The 17,779-nt window shown below is 45.1% G+C and overlaps 1 pseudogene; it reads right to left on the reverse strand.

The window, feature by feature from the left end:
* Positions 1–2,299: 2,299 nt before the first annotated feature.
* On the reverse strand, positions 2,300–3,606 carry LOC118675023 (annotated as a pseudogene).
* Between the last annotated feature and the right edge of the window lie 14,173 nt (positions 3,607–17,779).

Consider the following 17,779-nt stretch of genomic DNA (forward strand, 5'->3'; position numbering starts at 1 on the left):
CATATCCTGCCCTAGCTGGTTTGGCTCAGTGGGTAATGCCTCGGCCTGCCCAACGCAGATTCTGGGTTCAATTCTGACCAAGGGCATGTACCTAGGTTGCAGGTTCCTCCTTGGCCAGGGCCCAGGTCAGGGCTCATGCAGGAGGCAACCAATCAAAGTGTTCCTCTCACTTTGATGTTTCTCTCTGTCTTTCCCTTTCTCTTCCACATTCTCTAAAAATCAATGGAAACATATCCTTAGGTGAGGAGAAAGAAAGAAAGAAAGAAAGAAAGAAAGAAAGAAAGAAAGAAAGAAAGAAAGAAAGAAAGAAAGAAAAGAGGGAGGGAGGGAGGGAGGAAGGAAGAAAGGAAGAAAGAAAGGTCATAATCCTATGAAAGACACTTCTTGAAAATGCCTAAAGAAAGTTGTCATTTTTTCATGGTAAAGGGACTGGAGTCCGTGTTGCTGAAAACACCTTGGTGGCTGCCGTGACCGGCAGTGGCTGCAACAGTGCGGTGATGGGGCTGCGGCCTTCCCCTGATCAGCCCGGTCGACTCCCACAAAGGGAGGCCAGACTGTGGCTTAGGCCCACTCCCCAAGGGGAGCAGGGAGCAGGTAGTAGGACATCCCCTAGGGCTCCCATTATGTGATAGGGGGCAAGCTGGGCTGAGGGACCCCCCCTTCCAGTGCACAAATTTTTGTGCACCGGGCCTCTAGTATATATATAAAAGACAGCCCCTATCTCCCATGGCCCTTTAGATCGCCCACCTCCAATGGAGCCCTAACAACTGTTGCCATCAACAATACCCTTTACCAGCTGAAAGTAGTTACAGTGGGTGTCATCCCTCTTCCCTAACAGCAGTTAGGGACTCCTAATCAGAGGGGGGAATGAGGAGTTAGAAACAGTTAGGCAGTCAAGGAAGAGACTAGGGGAGAGGAATGTAAAAGGGAGGTACAGCTGGATACTGCAGATGTGGAAAGGAACCAGTTTGTCAGCCACACCCTGTCCCATGTAAAATCACAAGAACAAAGGGCCTTGATCCCAGGCTGAACACACAGAGTAGGAAAATAGATGGGAACCATGAAGCTTAAAATCTATGGATGTTGCTAAGGCCAAATTTTTTGAACCAATCAATGGTGAATTGGCCTAAGCCAGCAGGCGGACATCCCCTGAGGGGTCCTGGACTGTGAGAGGGTGCAGGCCTAAGCCAACAGTTGGAAATCCCTCTTGCAGTCCAGGACCCCTCGCTCCTTACCACACCCCTTCCCATTGCTCCTTACCACTCAGCTCGCTGCTCCTTAGTGCTGCCATGAGGCAGGAGAGGCTCCCGCCACTGCCACAGCACTCACCAGCTGTGAGCCCTATCTTTCTGTGTAGTTCTCTGTGGGTCAACTGCTCTCTTCCTTCTCACTTAGGGCGAGCAACATGTGAGGGCAGAGAGCACTGTCATGGAATGCACAGGGCTTCCCGGAGCTGAGGGGAGTGGCCAGGCCCACTGGGTGAGAGGTGGACATAGAGGATGCTATCTCACCCAATTGTGGGGCAGGCTGGCTGGCCTTCATCTGCCTGACACTACCCAGGGAGGGACCGAGCTGGGTGTCCACCTCTGCATTCTCCATCCTTCCATCTATGACACCTGTCACTCTTGCCAGGCCTCCCCCAAAGTGAGTTCAGCTTAATACCTGAATGTAAAAGGGCATGGGGGGGCCTCGAGTCCAGTGACCCCTGATTCCCAGCGACAGAACCTGGTCAACAGGACCTGATCTCAGGATGGTGGCCACAGCTGCAGAACATATATTTGTTTCAAGAAAAGTTGGAAATGCAGACTTTAGTATGAGCCCCTATTCCAAAAGGTGGCAGTTTATTCACATTGTGGCAAAGACACCTTCAAGAGTAACATAAGTGGGAAAAGTCAGGGCCAAACTGGGCCATTTCCTCATCCAATCTTTCTGAGGCGCATGTACAGAACCAAGTTTCAGCTCTTTGCAGGACACTTCAGGAGATTTTTTAAGCCTAAAGGAGAGTAGTCTGTCTCCATTCCTGTTCTTTGGAATTTTTTTCATCATCGGATAAAAGAATACGTACACTGGGGCAATCCTCTCAAGATACAATATTCCAGTTCCACCCATGTGACGACAACAGCACCCCTCAGAGGGAGGGAGCCGACAGATGGGGAGCAGGGAATTCTGAAAACCAAAGCAATGAGAGAGATGCTAAGCCTTTCCTACATTTGTCTGACACCCCTCTTCAGGTGGCCTGCAGGCTGGGCGTCTGCTGGACCTTTACCACTTGATGTCCTGGCAGGCTACTTAGGCCCTGCTAGGCAGTGTGCAGGGCCACCTGGGCCTGGTGGGAGTCGCTGCCCCACCCCAACCACTCCCGGTATAGCTTCTGCACATGGGGACTGGTCTCCTGGGGCCACACCAGGATGGCAGCATAGATGACTTCCATCTGCTTCAGCAGTGCCCTGTCTGCACACCCATCATCTGCCTGAGCCTGGCCTCTGCCACTTAGGCATGCCTAGCGCAGGCCAGGACCTCCACAAAGTGGCAGGGGAACTTGCCCCTCTACAGCTTCAGGACCACTTCTGGATGCTCCAAAAGCCATAAGCAGCCTCAAAGCATAGCAGAACCTCTCGGTCCCTTTCAAGGGTGACCTCCTGGAAGTCTTTGTTCCTCAGGGTGCAGTAGGTGAGCACTCCCACATCCCCACTGAACATCTCCTTGGCCATGTGCCTAAAGATTTGTGCCGGGTACCTGTTGGAGCTGGCACCTTGTGGAGCCTCACCTCCTTCTCGATGTCTCCAAACAGAGTGTCCGTGGCAGCTTCACTCAAAGAGAGGTCACTTTGCTCCATTATCTTGACAATTTCACCTGAAGTTAACATGCAGTCAGCACCCTGGGAACTATGTAAAGCTGTGGGAAAATCTCCTAAAAAGGGCCTCCAGATTCTTGTCATAACACAGGAACACAATGATGTGGAAAATCTTGTCTGGGGACAGGTTCTGTGGTCTGGTGAAGTAATCCTTCACCAGAGAGCCCATGATCTGCTGGGGAGACTTGGCCATTCAGAGGTGGGGTGATGGGGTGACCCAGCACATGCTCTGGATATTGGTCCCAGCTGGGGCAAGCGGAGGTCAGTATGGGTAGCCAGGGCTCTTCCTCACGGTGCTGGCAGTAGTAACACACAATTTCCTTCTGACTCTCCAGGATGCTGAAGCCCGCAGCTATCTTCATGTCAAAGACAGTGACCCCCAAGGCTTTTGAGGAAGCCGCAGAGCCTTCTGGATGCCTCAGTGACACTGAAGCTGAATTTAGCAGCAAAATAAGGCAGAGACTAAGGACACATGGACACTGCCAGAACCTTGTGCTGTGAGGTATCACATTGCTTATTAAGGTTCAGAACATGGAAGAAGTCTTTGATATTCTGTTGAGAAACTTGGACTCCTTCCTCTGCTGTCACACGCCAGGCAATCACTCAGAAATATCTTGGCATCAGCCAACTCATGGAATTCTCCCTTCTCTCCGTTCTCCTGAGCTGGACTCCGGACATTGACTGCGGCATTCTCTGTCATCAGATTTTGTTTTTTTACTACATTCCTTCCATGTGCAGTGATCACACTTCATCTGGAGCGGGGCGGAAGGGGGCCAGCTCGAGTGACCTGGAGGAAGCACAGGGAGAGCAGTCAGTCACTGCTGGTCGCCCCTGGTGCTGCTGGCGATATCCTTTCTTCCTTATGGAGTGTCTGGGGAGGGGAAGTGGCCTCAGTGCCCAAGGCCAAGTTCCAGGAGGCCAGCAGTGCTGTCGGGATTGTGCCGGGGGCACTGGTCCGTTGGTGCCTGGCCTGTCCTCTGGAGACTGAACATACAGGACTACTAAGGAAGCCAGTTCCCAGTTCTGCCCCATTTCCACCATCAATTGATTGGAGTCTGAGGGCCAGAAGGAGGGACCAAGAGGCCTGCCTTCCAGCTGCTCACCACTCATTCTGGTTTCCTGTTAACCATCCCCTGATTAATGGGAGCCTGCGGGTTGGGGAGGGACCAAATGGTCTGCCTTCTGCCAGCTCACCAGTCGCTGCTGCCATGGATTCATTGGGGCCTGAGAGACCTCGGTTCCCACATTAACCATCCCCTGATCAATGGAGCCTGAGGGCCAGGGGATGGACCAGTCACCCATTTGGTTGTTACAGACACTGGGTTTTTATATATTAGGATTGTTCATGGCTCTCGCTGAGATTAGGTTCCACAAAGGCACAGGCATTGTTGTTCCAATTTATGGCTATATGGTTGGACATTGAGAACAGTTCCTGGCACACAGGAGTGCTCTCACATTTACTCTACAGAATTTATATCCCAGTAAAGAGTGCCTGCCCTCACATTCATTTTAAATAGGAAATCAACCCCATCCACAGTAATTTTATACAATATCTTTGCATTATTCACAAAACAATCAATGGCCACTCAAACCATTTTGAATAAAATAAATCAAATCAAATAAAAATAAAATGCAGACATCAATACACTGCTAAATTTAAAATACTGTTAATACTTAAAAGAATGGAAATGGCTGAAAATTGCCATAAAAATTAAGCAAAAACAGCTAACCTGAGTTGGTAACTAGGACCATTAAGGAGACAAAGTATTGCTTAGACTGATTTTGAACAAAATAAAAATTTGGTAATATAAGCACATTGGCTGCAAAATAATTCCATTATAATGTAAAGTGAGTACCATTTTCACTTATTTCACTGAATCAAACATCTATCCTCTAAATTAAAAGCTAGCTTAAAAAAAAACAGGGCTAAGAGGCATTCCTGTTGTTGTGGGAACCCTTTATTGTAAGTTAATATCACATATGATGATGCTTTTGTTTTTGTTGCTTTGTAAAATCAAGTGGATGTTATTATAAAGGGGGAAACATCTTCAGGGGCACAGAGTTTGCTCCTCTATATTACTGTGGGCTTGACCTCATCTCTGTGGCCATAAATAACAATCTATATTCATCTAATCTACTCTTGAGTATTCCTAGTGATGGGACCTTAGTGACATTTCCCAGAAAATTATTCTAAAATCTAATCAACCCTACATTTATAAATACTTTCCTAATGTCTAACCTAATGTCCAGTTTCAGGTGTTGCACCTTGTTATTCTACCCTTAACCACTTTAAAGAATTCATTTTTCTGTTGGGTGTATTACCTCCCAAGTAGCTAAGCTCTATTATGAACATTTGTTCAGCCTATGCTCTAAACAGAATTGGGCAAATAATGTTCCCTTAACCTCACTTCAAAGACCATGCCCTACAAATTCCCTACCAACTATATTACTGCAGTCTAGATTCCAGCCCTCTAAAGAAATAGAGTGACTACATTTTTAATGTACAATTAATGATGTAGTGTCTTCTTCCTGGCATTGAGCAAAACTATCCCCTAAATTTGTCCATCTTGAGAATGGAAATGAATCAGCTAATCTATAATAATAAAAGCATAATATGCAAATCAACCGAATGGCCATCCATACAACCTTCCGGATGACCTTCTGGAAAAAGATGGGGCTGCAGTCACAGGATCGAGGCAGCCGCTACGGCTGCAAGGGAGGGATAGAGGCAACCGCAGTGGCCTCAAAGGCCTACTCTTGCACGAATTTTGTGCACCGGGCCTCTAGTCTATATATATAAAATCCTAAGTGACCAGCCAACCATTGACATTCTGGCCAATAGCTATGACGCACACTGACCACCAGGGGGAAGACGCTCAACACAGGAGTTGCTGAGCTGCAGTGACTTGACAGCTGTGGTTCTTGGGTGACACACCTGGAACCAGAGAGGAGGGAGCGCAATTCCGGGGTGCATTACCCAAGAACTGCCCTCTCACAACCCAGGACCCCTCAGGGGGTGTTGGAGAGCCAGTTTCGGCCCAATTACCACAGGGAAGGCCGAGGGACCTTACCAGTGCATGAATCTGTGCAATGGGCCTGTAGTGTGATAATATTAGCAGTGGTAGATGAGTAAAATGACCTCAATGTTCCTCTCAGCATGACTAACTCTTAAATGTGTTTCTGACTATAGTTCCTTGACTTTTCTTTCCTTTTTAAAAAAAATCTTTATTGTTGAAAGTATTACATATGTCTCCTTTTTTCCTCCATTGACCTCCCCTAGCCTGCTCTGCCCCCACCCCAGACCCTCACCATCCTAGTGTCTGTGTCCATGGGTTATGTATATATCCATACAAGTTCTTTTTTTAAATATATTTTATTGATTTTTTTTTAAGAAAGGAAGGGAGAGGGATAGAGAGCCAGAAACATCGAAGAGAGAGAAACATCGATCAGCTGCCTCCTGCATACTCCCCACTAGGGATGTGCCCGCTACCAAGGTACATGCCCTTGACCGGAATCGAACCTGAGACCCCTGAGTCCGCAAGCTGATGCTCTAACCATTGAGCCAAACCGGTTAGGGTGAGAGGTGTCATTTCTTAGCACCCTCTTGCCAGCCCTGCACCACCACCACCCCCACCGGTTGGGGCCTGTGAGCTGGGGACAGCTCCTGCATTGAGTGTCTGCCCCCTGGTGGTCAGTACGCATCATAGCGACTGGTTGTTCCGCTGGTCATTCGGCTGTTTGGTCAATTTGCATATTTCGGTTTTATATAGATAGATTATATCCTTTATAATAAACTTCTAAATGTGTTTCCCTGGGTATTGTGAGCCATATAAGCAAATTATTGAACCCAAGGAGGGCATGATGGAGACCCCAATTCATAGCCAGTCAATCAGAAGTACAGGTGACATCCTGGGATTTGAGACTGCACCTGAGTCAGGGAAGACTCATAGGATAATCCCTTAATCTGTGGGATCTGAATTTAACTCCAGGTAGATAAGGCCAGAACTGAATTCAATTGTAGGACACCCACCTGGAGTTGGAGAATTGGTTGGGATGAGAAAAACCCAAATCTGGTGTCAGTAGTATTCAGAGTGAGAGTAAAGGATAACAAAAAATTTTCCTTAACAGGGATATATATATATATATATATATATATATATATATATATATATATATATATTTTCCAGAATATAGTTTGAAATGCCAGTTGATTCCCTCTTTTCCCTTTGTCTATTTTAACCTTGTCTATTCTTCTATATCCAGGTTAGAAACAGTCTCCTTTCCTAACCAGCTGACCATTGATTACAATTTAAATTTGTAGAACAATTTAAATTGTATTATTCAGAGTTCTGTATTATTTAATTGGTGGTTAATCTTAATCTCTGTGATTAATTTATATGGCTAATCTATATCTATAAAATCCCAGCAACCATTGCGGTGAAACGACCAGAACAACCAGAATGACTGGTGGCTATGATGCACACTGTGGCAGCCAACCAGCCTGATCTGGGCCCTGATCAGGCCCCCCCCTCCCCTCCTGGCCTGCCCAGTCTCAATTGACCTTCAACACCCCTAAATCACTGCCTGGCTCCCTGGTGCATATACATTTAGTGAAAGCACAAGAAAATAATTATCAGTCTCTTCTGTCCTCAACCAGAGTCTCTGGAAGGCTCTGCTAATACTGCAGCCAAGGTGTGGAATTCTCCCTCCACAGCCCGCAGCCCCAGGAGACCTTCCAAGTTAACTAAAAAGCTGACCCAAGCATTAACAGGATGGAAGCCCTTTGCTGAGAGACTGGGTGGGGATTTTGTGAAATTGCGGTGCCATGCAGATTAGGTGAGCTTTCAATCTCTCTTTAAAAGGGGTGGCAAAGAGGACCCACAGGCTGCCAGGAGCAACAACAAAGGGTAGGCACATTCAAAAACAGAAAAACTTTTAAACAAACAGACATGAAGATAATATTGGGAAAATGAGGGTAGAGCCCCGGGAAGAATGCAAAAATTATTAAAGGGCTATCATCCACCTTGACATATTTTTGCAAACAACACATAAACAACTTCATCTCATGGCAAGTGAAATGCAAAAGAGTTCTGTTGTGGGTTTTCTTTTGGCCATCCTTAAAGTATAATTAGATCCAGCTGGGGGAAAGCTATAGCTTCCAGCATTAGATCCCATGGCCAGCCCCACCCAATGGGCCCCAATTGGGGTGAGCCTCTCCCACCTCTGCTCCAGCACTAAGGTTGTCCGACTGCCAGCTTAGGCCCGCTCCCCAAAGGGACATCCCCTGAAGGCTCCCGGACTTCAAGAGGGTGCAGACTGGCCTGAGGGCCCCGAGTGCATGAATTTCATGCACCAGGCCTCTAGTATATGCCAGTATATAAAAGCCCAATTGGGGCTGGAGGAGGTCAATGGGGAAAAGAAGGAGACATGTAATATTTTCAACAATAAAGATTAAAAAAAAAAAAAAGCCCAGTGAACATTAAGGCGGAATGACCAGTTGCTATGATGAGCACTGACCACCAGGGGGCAGATGCTCAATGCAGGAGCTGCCCCCTGGTGGTCAGTGTGCTCCCACAGTGGGAGCGCTGCTCAGCCAGAAGCTGGACTCACAGCTGGAGAGGGCAGCTGTGACATGTGAGCCTTTCCCGCCTCTGGCAAGCGCAATCTCCAGCAAACAGACTTGCAGTCCTTTTGCCCCGGTGGTGGGAGTGTAGCCAGAATGACCATGGATCAGCCAATGCCAGCCCCTGGAACTCTCCCTTGGGACCCTGCAGCTGCACTGCACCCCCTACTTATTGCCTTCTGGGTCTCTGGATGGATATATATACATATGTATATATATATATATATATATATATATATATATATATATATGTATATATATATATATTTCTTATCTGATCAGAGGTTATATTGTAAAATTCACCCTTTTGCATTGTATTCTGTGTTCTTCACAATAAAGGACTTGTCTTCTCAAGCATATGATGGAATGCTTTAGCTTGTACATTGAATTATCTATAAATAACCAAGACTTCAGTATTGTCTAATTTATTGCTTCAAAAATTTCTTCAACAAAATGGTACCCTTCCATCTTTTATCACCTATCATGGAATAAGCACTGCACAGTGCCTTAAAATAATACCCATTTGCCTCTAAAATTATTATTTTAACCTCAGTATTTTTGAAACCAGACAACCAATGGTTTCAGGCTGCCTGTCACTACTTGAGCCAATTAAGCAGAGATAAGGTTGAATCATATGGGGTGATGGTGGTGTGGAGCAGGTTTTCCATACTGCTGGCATTTTGGGAGAATAGCAGGTCATCCAGGAAAACCTGCTATACACCACCACCACTCCATAAGCCAGCTGCTTATATTGAGTAGAAGGATAAAGATTACCTGGGAAAGTAAGAATTATAAGCATGGGAAAGTAGGCAAAGTATAATGATTACAGGTTACCAGCAATGAGAACTGGGGGTTACAGAGGGTGGGTGCCTCTGGAAAAAAGTTGTTTCAACAAGGTTGTTAGTCTTTCCATGGCAATAGTCAGTTTTTGGCAAAGGAGAATAGACTGACTGCGTTCCTAGGTTAACTCCTATTTCCTGTAGCGTACAACTCCCAGCCAGGTTAGAATGTGCTTTCTCTAATCAGAACAGAGAAATCACAGTTAACAGGGCATGGTTAATATTATCGTAATTATAGCTAGTCCCCACTATTCTATTTCTGCCCCTAACATTTTCAATATTTAATTTGCTAAAACAAAGTGCGAATAAGTGTTGAAAGTTGGAGGTTTAAAATGGAATTGAACTGAATGAATTTGAATTGTGTGTCACTTCTCTTCAGTTCTTTCTTGTGTTATTCAGAGATCCTTTGGTGAAATATTTGAAACACTAAGTATAATACCAGCTGAGAGAGAACAACAGAGGACCCATATCTAAGTTAAAATACATCTCAACCCATGTCTGTAAAATAATCTACAGTGCATTCAAGTGTGGGGAACTCAGTTTTGGAAAGAGAAGTTAAGAAATTCTGATTCATAAAAAGCAGGGAAGCTTCAGCCAGGTAAAACAGCTACTGTCCTATAGCTGTTTTATCACCTATATTAGTTTCCCAGGGCTGCTGTAACAAATATAACCAGGATGGCTTCAAACAGCACAAATTTATTTTCACAGTCCTGGAGGCTAGAAGTCTGAAATCAAGGTGTGGGCAAGGCTGTGCTCCCTCTGAAGCTTCTAGGAAAGAATCCTTCCCTGCTACTCCCGGCTACTGATGGTCCAGGCTTTCCTTAGCATCTGACCTCATAACTTCATCTTCACATGGCCATAGTCTTCTGTGTCTCATGTCCTTTTCTTATAAGGACACTGGCCGTATTGGATTAGGGCCCAATGTAATCCAGTGTGACTTCATCTCAACTCGATTACCGTTTTTAGAAATAAAATCACATTCAAAGGTACCAACATATCGTTTTATGGAATGCAATTCAACCCACAATGCTGCCATTCCTCAAGATCCATAAAATCAGTACAGCCCAATTCTTGATTTCTCACCTTGCATAAATTAGTATGTACCTGGGTCAATTGGGAGAATTACAAGGTCGGTTTCTGGCACTTATCTATATAATAACTAACCTCTACAAAAAAAAAAGGCCATCTGTTTTAACACTGGAATAGTAAGAGGCACAAATTATCTCTTAGGTCTTTTTTTTTTTTTTTTTGATTGATGACAGCACATTTATTTGCTTTAATTAGATAGTGTTCTCCCATGGATAGTAAAATAAAAGCTGAGGGAATGACCCAGACCCAAATAAAGGCCATATAAGACTGTCTTCCCCTAATATTCTCCCATATCTCATAAACCAATATTCAATTAATTTATCAGAGGAAAGTCATGCTTTTTTTGTTTTTGTTTGTGTATTTGGTTGATTGGTTGATTCTCTTTACTGCTTCAAATACATTGTAGGGAAAGGAATATAATTTTACCTCTACTCTTCTGCATTTTTATCTGAGGCGCTTTTAATAAAAAATAAATTAACAGGAGAAAATCACAAAGAAGTTTGTTGGTGTGTATACCTCACGAATATATGGGAGACACCCAGGGAAAAATGGGTAACTTTCTGAGCTGGCTTAGAATTCAGGCTTAAATACTGTTTTAATGGGGAAAGGAGAGGAGGGTGTAGGCCTCTTAGGGAAGAGTAAATGCTTTTGGAAAGACAAACAGGCCCTTAGAAGAATAGATGGGAGATATAGCTTGTAACAAAGTTTGTCTGGCTCTGTGTGAACTTCTAGTCTCCTCTCCCTAGTTGATGAAAGTCCTGGGGAAGAGATTTATGACAATAGAGTTCCTTTTGGAGGATCTGTCCTTAATCAGATAAAGGGAGTTGAGAAAGCTTGCCCCTGTATTTGCTGTTTTTCAAATGCCTACAACTCAAAAAAAAAAAAACCCAAAACAACAATACACCATATTGAGGTGGCATATATGCTACCTTCAATATCTGGGGACTCCTTAGAGTTACTCCTTCCTGCTAACAGGATCCTCAATCAGGGTTTACTCCAATCTCAGTGTTCCATAAACTCTTGCATTGTCTTCCATAGTATGGGGACCTACTCATACAGGCAGAGCTGGTTTAAGACTTTTTAAAACTAAATACATTTGAGATTGAACAGATGATGCAACAGATACAAAATAAGCCTTCTTGGAGCTTTCCTTATCTGGCTAAAGGCAGCACTCTTTGAGAGTAGCTCTGCCATGATCACTTTTCTTGGGCAGTTTCATAGCCAGGAAAAGAGGGCCACTGGCATAGGAATGAGAAATTGCATAAACAAATATAATCATGAATGGTCATACCTTCTCATACCTTCTATTTGTTTCACAAAAGCTCATTTTTCTTTCCCCTATTCAGCCCATGTTTTCTTCCCATAGAAGCTTTTTCTCTCAGTTCCCTTCCCCCATTAAATTGGAATATAATCCACTATCTCTAGTTATTCAGGAAATTCTCCTTTTGTGCCCTCATATGCTTAAGAACAAATCTTAATTTCATCTAATTAATATGTCTTCTGTTAGTTAATTCACAGGCCCCAACCATGGGAGAGGAAAATTGTTTTGGAACACTAGTGAAAATAGATCAAATTCCACGATACATAAAATATATATATATATATATATATATATATATATATATATATATATATACTAATAAAAGACAAACATGCAAATTGACCGTACCTTCACTATGCCTTAAAGCCACACCCACCAGCCAATCAGAGTGACTATATGCAAATTAACCCAACCAAGATGGTGGCCAGCAGCCACAGAGCTGGAGAAAGCAGGAGGCTTGATTGCTCCAGTGATGGAGGAAGCCAAGCTTTCTGCCTGCCGAGGCCAGCTCTGAGCTTCACACAAGGCAACAAAGTTTCAATTATAGAAAATAAATAAACCCCAGATACCTGTTTTCAGCTGGCTGTGGCCACGGAGCTGAGTGAGCAGGAGGCTTGGGTTGCCCCTGGCAATGGAGGAAGCCAAGCTTCTTGCCCACCCTGGCTGGCTCTGAGCTCCACTCAAGGCTACAAAGTTTCAATTATAGAAGGTAAATAAATCCCAGAATAAAAAAAAAAGAAAAAAAGGAGAGGCTGGGAGCTTCCGTCGCCGGGGGGCTTGGCCAGCTTGAAAACGGCCCTCAGCCCCTCACCCAGACTGGCCAGGCACAAGAGTGAGGTCCCCCTACCCTAAAAGGGGTGTGGCCAGCCTGAAAACAGCCATCAGCCCCTCACCCAGGCTGGCCAAACCTCCATGGGGTGAGGGTCCCCACTGCGGGGGGCTTGACCAGCCTGCAAACAGCCATCAGCCCCTCACCCAGGCTGGCCAGGCACCCAAGCGGGACCCCCACCCTGATCTGGGACACCCTTCAGGGCAAACCAGCCGGCCCCCACCCATGCACCAGGCCTCTACCCTATATAATAAAAGGGTAATATGCCAATTGACCCTAACAGCAGATTCTCAATGCAGGAGCTGTCCCCTGGTGGTCAGTGCGCTCCCACAGCAGGAGCTCCGCTCAGCCACAAGCCAAGCTGATGGCTGCCGGCACAGTGGTGGTGGCAGGAGCCTCTCCCACCTCCTCAGAAACACTAAGGATGTCCAACTGCAGCTTCTGCCTGCTCCTTGCTGTTAAGTGGACATCCTCCAAGGGCTGCTGGGCAGCCAGAGGGATGTCTGACTGCCAGCTTGGGCCCAATCCCCCATGGAGTGGGCCTAAGCCAGCAGGTGGACATCCTCCGAGGGGTCCCAGACTACAAGAGGGCATAGGCTGCACTGAGGGACCCCCCTCAAGTGCACAAATTTTTGTGCACTGGGCCTCTAATATATATATTCCTCCCCACTACCATCCTCCCTCTCTTGGACTGCTGTTCTTCAGGACCACTATTCTGTAGTAACACTGTCCAATGGGCCACTTTGTCAGTTGCAGTACACGTCCTTCAGTTAAGCTGTTCACCCGCTTGCTGTGCCCTTCTCCTATGGTACACCTATTATTAATACCTACAGAAATAAACTGTCCAAGGAAAATTGATTACTCTTGCCTTGTTTCCATTTTTAAAAAGGCAAGGCAATTAACTTTCACTTTTCTTCTAACTACATTCTGGCATAAATAAAGCTTTTCTTCATAGCCCTCATGCAATGCAGAGCATTACATTTGTTAGTGAGCATTTTGTTTCAATGGTTCCAAGACAAATATATTTAGCTCCAACCTCTGGGAAGTTAAGCAGTTTATAAAAGTTTCAGGAAAATGGCATCAAAATCAAACCTCAGTTGAATATAAATGGAACAGATCACCTTTGGTATTTAACAGAATTAATCTCAAATGCCAGAGTGACCATCACTGTTATTATAAACTAGAGGCCCAGTGCATGAATTTCATACACAGTGGGGGTCCCCCCCCTCAGCCCAGCCTGCACTCTCTCCAATCCGGGACCCTTCAGGGGATGTCCAACTGCCAGTTTAGGCCTGATCCTAGGACTGGCTCCTAACTGCTCACCTGCCTGTCTGCCTAATTGCCCCTAACTGCCCCCTTCTGCCAGCCTGCTCACCCCCAACTGCTCTCCCTCCTGGCCTGATTGCCCCTAACCACTTCTGCCTCAGCCCCACCACTGTGGCTTTGTTCAGAAGGACATCCAGAAGGTCTTCTGGTCTAATTAGCATATTACCCTTTTATTAGTATAGATAGAAGTCTGCTGCATGGGTGGGGGTCTGCCCTGACGGGGGTCCCCGATCAGGGTGGTGGTCCCCTTGGGGAGTGAGGCAAGCCTGGGTGAGGGGCCTGGAGCAGTTTGCAGGCCACCCACACCCCCATCGGGGTGGGTTTCCCCACTGGGGGCAGTACCAGCCTGGGCGAGGGGCCTGGGGTGGTTTGCAGGCTGGCCACGCCCCCATCGGGGTGAGGGTCCTCACTGGGGGTGTAGCCAGCCTGGGTAAGGGCCTGAGGGCCTTTTGGGGGTGCTTTGAAGGCCAGCCAAGCCCATGGCTTTGTCCGGAAGGACATCCGGAAGGTCTCCAGAAGGTCTCGTGGTATAATTAGCATATTACCCTTTTATTCCATGTACAGGGATACATGGACACATACTTCTCTGGCATGGATTGAGGAGCACAGAGGAGCTCTGTCCATTCACTGTAGTGTGGCAGATTTTGGTGTCACTACAGGGGCATCCAACAGGACTGACTCCCTTAATGGAAAAGGAAAGGGCTGAATCCCTATAATTTACTTTGAGATGAGGGTCAGACCACCAATTATGATCCCTCTCCCTGCCTAGGCCTACATATTCTCTTGATTGCAAACTTGGGCCTTGGGTCTGGATCCCTAATACGGATCAGACGAGGGTAAGGAGAGTGTCAAGAAGGTCAAGAAGGTAGGGAGTAGGAAAGTTGTCTTGGTGCATCCAAGCCAGAAGTCTTTCTTACTGTAGGAAGGTAAGCAGCCTTCTGGGAGCAGAGATGGTAGGAACCATTTCTGTGTGACCATAGAGAGTGTCTTGCTTCCCCCACAATGCCTGCAGTAAATATTTTCCAGGCTCAACTAGAGAGGAGCCTTTGGGAATGGCATACTTTCAGAACAACAGTGGCCAAATTACTAAGGTTAAAATACAGAACAGCCTGAGTGGGAAAGTACTATATTTTCTATTAGAGATGCATTATTCACTGCAAGAGCAGCAGGAATTAGTTAGTATGCAATGGAAACTATCAGGAAACAAAGTCTAGGAGTAGATATTGAAGACTCTACCAGAGAGGAAAGACTCTATGGCTTTAGATTTTTATTTATTTGAGTTTTTTGACATGAAGGTAACCTTTCTTGACTCAAAATTTATTGATTTAAAATAATTTATTTTTTAAATTACAACTGTCCTACAATATTATGTTAGTTTCAGGTGTAAAACATAGTAATTAAACATTTTTATACCTTAGGAAGTGATCACACCAGTAAGTCCAAAACTCCTCTGACACCATACATATTATTGTCTATACTCCCTATGCTATACTTTACACCCCCTTGACTATTTTTATAACTTGGAATTTGTACTTTTTAATCCCTTTCACCTTTTTTATACAAACCCAATCCACATCGCTTCTGGTGAACATCAATTTATCATTTGTTCATTTATTGATTTATTTATTTTAGATTGCACACATAAATGAAATCATATGCTATTTATATTTCTCCATTTGACTTATTTCACTTAGCATAACACCCTCTAGTTGTCTCAAATGGCAAGATTTCATAGGTTGCTTCTATAGATTGGCTATCCTATATAATAAAAGCCTAATAAGCTACATGTCCGGTCGTCCAGTCGTCAATTCAACCAATCAAAGCGTAATATGCTAATGATACACTAAGGCTGCTCAACTGCTCATTATGACCTGCACTGACCACCAGGGGCAGATGCTGTGACTGGTAGGTTAGCTTGCTGCTGAGGTCCAGCCGATCGGAACCGAGCAAGATGGGCTGGACATGCTCTGGAGCCCTCCTGCAGTTCCTCCCTGGCTGGCCAACCTCCTGCATCCCTCCCCAGCCCTGATCATGCACCGTTGGGGTCCCTTAGTCTGGCCTGCACCCTCTCGCAATCAGAGAATCCTCAGGGGATGTCAGAGAGCCAGTTGTAGCCCGGCAGTGAAATGACCAGTCGCTATGTCATGAACTGACTACCAGGGGGCAGACGCTTAAGGGGGCTGAGGCAAAGGCGGTTAGGAGCAATAAGGCAGTCAGGTGAGCAGTTAGGGGTGATGAGGCAGGCAGATGAGCAGTTAGGGGCTATCAGGCAGGCAGGTGAGTGGTTTGGGGCAATGAAGCAGGCAGGCAGGCAAATGGTTAGGAGCCAGTGGTCCTGGATTGTGAGAGGTATGTCTGACTGCCAGTTTTAGGCCCAATTCTGCAGGGACCCCTGAGGCATCAGGCCTAAACTGGCAGTCAGATATCCCCCAAGGGGTCTCAGATTGAGAGAGGGTGAAGGCAGGCTGGGCTGAGGAATCGCCACCCGTGTATGACTTATAGTAGGCCTCTAGTATACTATAAATAGGTGGAGGTTTCAATTATGCATAGACTTAATATTGAGGAAAGGGTTGATTTTGTTAGGAAAGATTTATTCTGTAAGTTCAGAGAATCTATCAGGTGACTTTGTTCCAAGATAACTCTTAGAAGTTATTCCTTTCACTAAAGAAATGAGAAACCTTCCAGTGAGGAGGCATCACTGTGAAGTTCAGCCTGAGATTGTTTTCCCAGAATAGAATTAACAATGGAAAATTACATGAAACACCTGTTATGTAACTGGGTTCTCTAGCATCAATGGGGATAATAGAATCCAGAATAACAGTCTAGAGAGAGTACAGAAGCAGAGTAGATGTTATCTTCTGCGATATATAGTTAAGCAGGAATGACAATTACTGGATCTTGACCTATAGAGATCTATAGCAATGAATAAAGAGAGCCTGATCATGAAACATCAAGTAATTATATAAATGAAACTTCCAATTATGAGCTGTGTATTTTCAGATTCAACAAATCAAAAAGTCAAGCAAGCATAGTGGCAATCTATTATGAAATAGAAATGGTTCTTTTGGGGTCAGACCTCAGCAGGTCTATGGAGCATAAGTTCCATGAACAGGTGAGCTATATAGCTTGCCACTTATCTGTGTAGTTCTAATTCCTCTCCTTCAGGCTCACCCATTATAGTTGGGCGGGTCCTCTATCACCAATTGACAGAAGATAAAAATACAGGCCTGATTAACAGATGAGTAAGCTCAAAATATTCATAAAAGCTAGAAATTAATATCTACTGACTACAAGCCCACACATGGATTTTCCTAATATAAAATGTTGAGGGGAAATTCTCCTAACATTATACTCTTGACCTTTAACTCTTTTGGGAGGGAGAAATGGCCTGACATAAGAATATATAGAGACATCCCTGAGGAGTGGAAGATGGCTTGGTTTTTTGGTCAGTGAACTAGACAGATTAAATTTAAATACAGGAAATAAGGGGTTCTGGGAAAGAGCCATGTGATAGAACCTACTGGAAGAGCAAAGTCTTTAGATATTTATGTCTTAGAAAGTATCCACAACAAAGGAAGAACTTAAAAACCAGAGAAATAGAATTATTTGGATAGTAAACACCAGCCAGCCTTAGTCCTTGGTCACTCTAGTGCTTGCTCAATGGGCTCAAGAACAGTGGAGTGATAGTGACAAGAAAGGAGGCTTGTCTATCAGCCCCACATCCTGTACTTTCTCTCACCAAGGCTAATGTAGCTACTGATGACGATCTAATCCATAAGTAACAGGGATTAACATAGTGCTAAGCATCCAATAATATAGTACCATCCCTGTGGAGATCAAGCAGCCACTTGGTAACAAATTGATTACATTTGTCTCTTCCCTTAGGAAGAATCAGTGT

The sequence above is a fragment of the Myotis myotis genome, unplaced genomic scaffold, assembly GCF_014108235.1.
Source record: "Myotis myotis isolate mMyoMyo1 unplaced genomic scaffold, mMyoMyo1.p scaffold_m19_p_2, whole genome shotgun sequence".
Classification (NCBI taxonomy): domain Eukaryota; kingdom Metazoa; phylum Chordata; class Mammalia; order Chiroptera; family Vespertilionidae; genus Myotis; species Myotis myotis.